The sequence below is a fragment of the Trachymyrmex cornetzi genome, unplaced genomic scaffold (assembly GCF_001594075.2).
Source record: "Trachymyrmex cornetzi isolate Tcor2-1 unplaced genomic scaffold, Tcor1.1 scaffold1571, whole genome shotgun sequence".
NCBI lineage: Eukaryota > Metazoa > Arthropoda > Insecta > Hymenoptera > Formicidae > Trachymyrmex > Trachymyrmex cornetzi.
In genome coordinates this window covers 32,466-36,748 of record NW_017296170.1, presented here as the reverse complement: position 1 = coordinate 36,748, position 4,283 = coordinate 32,466, and positions in this window count along the sequence as shown.

Below are 4,283 nucleotides of genomic sequence, written 5' to 3'. Positions count from 1 at the left end.
TATAGTTAGTGATAACCGATGGTGAACCCGTCTTTTCCTTTACATCTGATTTATGTTCAATCTGGTTTTTTATTTTCTCTTCGTTTGACCCACGTAACTGGCATCATAATCCTCGCAATATACGAGGGTCGTCTGAAAAGTTTTGAGCCTAACATAGAAACAAGTAATTTTTCGGTCAAATTTAATTTTATTTTTCCACATAGTCTCCTTTTAAGTCGATACATTTTTTCCATCGATGCTCCCACCCTTTTAATCCATTCAAATAATACTGAGCGTCTTGCTTTGCGAAATAGGCGTCTACGGATGCGATGACCTCCTCTTTCGACGAAAATTTCTGTCCTCCGAGCCAAACTTTGAGCCTAGGAAACAGAAAAAAGTCGCTGGGGGCCAGATCTGGTGATTACGGTGGACGGTCAATTAATTCGAACCGCAATTCGTGAATTTTTGCCATAGCGACCGCCGAAGTGTGAGACGGTGCGTTATCTTGATGGAACAGCACTTTCTTCTTTTTTAAATGCGATCGTTTTGTCTCAATTTCTGCCTTCATCTTGTCAAGCAATGATGCGTAGTACGTCCCTGTTATTGTTTTACCTTTTTCAAGATAGTCGATCAACACAATTCCATGACTGTCCCAAAAAACAGTCGCCATTACCTTTCCCGCCGATAAAACCGTCTTTGCTTTCTTCGTAGCAGGTTCACCCTTCGCAGTCCACTGTTTTGATTATTCTTTCGTTTCAGGAGTGAAGTGGTGGACCCCAAGTTTCATCAACAGTTATTAATTGACGCAAAAAATCCGACTCGTTTCGCTTAAACCGCTCCAACAGGGCCTTAGAAATGTTTATTCGAATGCGTTTTTGATCCAGAGTGAGCAAGCGCGGCACCCAACGCGCGGTTAACTTACGCATGCCTAAAGGTAAATTTTCACGAGCTGCTCTAACCGGCTATTTTAGCGACAAAAAGGATTACGTGATCAAAATGGACATTTGATATTCGTCAATTTTGACCACGTGATTTTTTTTGTCGCTGAAACAGCCGGTTTGAGCAGCCCGTGAAAATTTACCTTAATTCTTCAGTCAATATATGACAAACACGTTCTTTTGATATGCCAACAGCCTCTGCTATCTCCCTAATCTTAATTCGACGGTTGTCCATTATCACTTGATGAATTTCTTCGATATTCGGTGGTAGTCGCAGTTGTTGGCCGTCCCGAACGCTCATCATCACCTAAGCTGGTACGACCACGTTTAAATTCAGCTACCCATCTTTTCACGGTGGCAAATGATGGGGCAGAATCCCCGTAAACAGCGTCCAACTCGGCTTTAATTTGCGTAGACGTATTGCCTTTCAAACGCAAGAATTTAATTATAGCACGGTATTCAATTTTTTCCATTTTTACAAAATGACGACGCAAATGATTGTCAAATAAGAACTGAACGTCCAAAGTGGCCACAATTGTCACAGATATCTTTCGTAAGTATCACGATTATAATATCAGAATGGCCTTGACGAGTAACTCCATCTTCATGATGAGGCTCAAAACTTTTCAGACGACCCTCGTATAAACCCCCTGTTTTTCCATCTAACCAAAATGTTACACAGATCATTAATCAACATTCTAGTGGGATCCTTTTCAATTCTTTGATAGATATCGGTATCAGAAAGAATCTCCTCCATTTTACAAACATAATCAGCTCTATCTAAGCTCCCCGTGACATTGCCCTTGTCAGCCCGAGTAACTAGCAACTCATCGTGATCCTTAACAAATTTGTCAGTAATATCAAGCCAAGTAGACAGTAGCTTGTCACTTGTGCTCACAGAGGGTAACCCTCTAGAAAATCTGTTGAGAATGAAAACAGAGTTATTTATAGTAAAACTTATAATGTTATCAGGACGGCCAGATATGTAATTCTCAATATTTTTTATAAATTCAATTAAAGTTTTTTCAAAGTTATTTTTGTTAATGGGGGCATACCAAAATCTTCCCTTGTAACAGTAATTGGATCTTCTGCGAGATGTCAGTATTACTTAGAATGGAAAATCATTTGTCATGCGTTGAGTCAAGCGAAGATATTTCGTCAAAATCGTCAGGAGAAATAAAAATTCTGTTAAGTTCCTTAGAGTCACGAGATATCAACGGGTAGCAAAAATGTAAATCAGAATTATACTCCGTTCAACGAGAGAATGACCTCGGATAGGACGAAAACTCGTCCATTTTGCGCAGCACAGCATATTTCACAGCATTGTACTTCATAGCGTTGTACAGTGTTATATTGCCTGCTATGCGCAAATCGAGGTCATTCTCTGGTTGAACACAGTATAAACACATTATTGTTCGAAACAGAGCAAGTATACGAGATCAGTTTAATCTGAGCTTTTTTGGTTTTCAATTGCTTAAAATGCAACCACTGGATTTTCTTATTAATTCTAGATGTTTGTTCAATAAAGTAAGAATTATTGATACGGTTCAAATATATAAAAAAAACCACAATAAACAGGTTCAGGCAAAAAAATTTTTTTTATTACGCTTTTGTGTATGCGTGCGCGCGCGCGCGGATGTGTGTGTATATGTGTCAATGGTACGTTTATGATTTTAGTTTTTCGTCCGTTCTCGGAATTACTCGGAATGAACAATGTTGACGTGATAGGCGTTTCATTCCTTTAGGGTTGATTTTTGTGAGTCCTTTTCCTTCTCACGTCTGGGATACAAAAAAAAAGGAAAAAGAACTTTCGTGTTGTTATCGCACTTAGTAAGAACCCGATATTTTTGCACATGGTGCTTCACGCGCGAAAACAAATATTCGGATCGTGATAATCAAGCACCTCGCACGTGAGAGGTAAGAGAACTTACGCATTTCAAATAATGTACGTGAGAGAAGTCGTAAAAATCTAGCAGAATCTAAATACATGATTATAAAAAATTTACTTCGATTTTTATGCCACTTTTTCATATGAAATTGCACGCGCGGGCGTATGTGTGTGGAAATAGGAATGGTAAGAGAGGTTCGTATATTTTTACCTAAAATCTCTTAATATATTACAAACTTGATTTTGAGGCATTAATAAAAAAAAACTTTAAAAGGCTATAACAAAAAAACTAGTCATTTTCAAGCTTTGTGCCTATGGACACTTTTGATCAGTGAGTCAAGAACTATAACATACTGAAGTTTTAGTTAATTTTACCGAGGGACAAAATCCTATGATTTTGTGCAGGATCCTTTTATATATCATTCGTAAAAAAGATTTGGCGTCAAGTTAAAGCCAGTTCGTAAAGGAGGCACATCCGTGTTTCGCGCTATGCTTAGCGTTGAGACACTACCAGTGTCTCCAGATCCCATAGGGTAAAGTTGCCTATTATGAGATATCTTTTTTTTAAAGGCATGTCATTTATTTAATTTGTAACCTTAACTTCTACCTTCATATAAAATTTATAGGAAATATATTTAAGTTTTATTGCCAAAAGTTAACAATCAATAATAACTATACTTTGTGTGTAAAATTTTTTATCAAAAGTGCCAATTTTGCTCATTCAAAAAAAGGGTTACTAATATGAGACACAAGGGTTTCCTAACCCCCGTGAGTGGAGAGCCTTGTCGTGGCACAGAGGCTCACCCGGGACTCTCTATGAGAGCCCTGGGTGCCAATACTCCACAGTACGGAGTCCCTCGTTAGATAGAGGGACTCTGTACGCCAGGGTCCGGCGTCCCAAGGGCCTCTCACACTTCTTGGAGTGTGGAAGGCCTGGAGGAACCATCCTTTGCGGGATGGGGAATTATTACGCCGGTAGGAGAAGGTAACTCTGACTTCAAATCCCGGTGATTCGGCACCGTTAGAGGGGGGACTGCTCCCTTCCGAATGCGGAGTGGTAATTGTCCACCACGGCCCCCGGGCCCGCGTGGGGCCCTCCCCTTCCCCCTCGGGGGATGGGGTGGTTCCCTCGCGGTACCGGGGACTGGAGCGACGACGCAGCACCATCGCTGCAGGCGGGCTCTGTCTTAGGACATTGAGCCCAAGCCACCGGGGAAGCGAATGCCTGGGGTATTAACCCCATTGCACCCAGGCATTCACCACCAGGTTTGCTCCAGTGGGTCGTTCTTCATGAACTATCGCCCATTGCACACTGGGCGTCACTGGTGGAGACGCGGCCCAAGGGCAGCGCTTTGTGCCGTCGTGGGGCGGCGGGGTGCTGCCTGAGGGCTGTGGGGGAATGCACGGGACCGCTCGATCCTACCGCGGACTGTGTACTCTCGGAGAGGACGTAGGGGGCCCCTCTGCGGGGCGCCTGG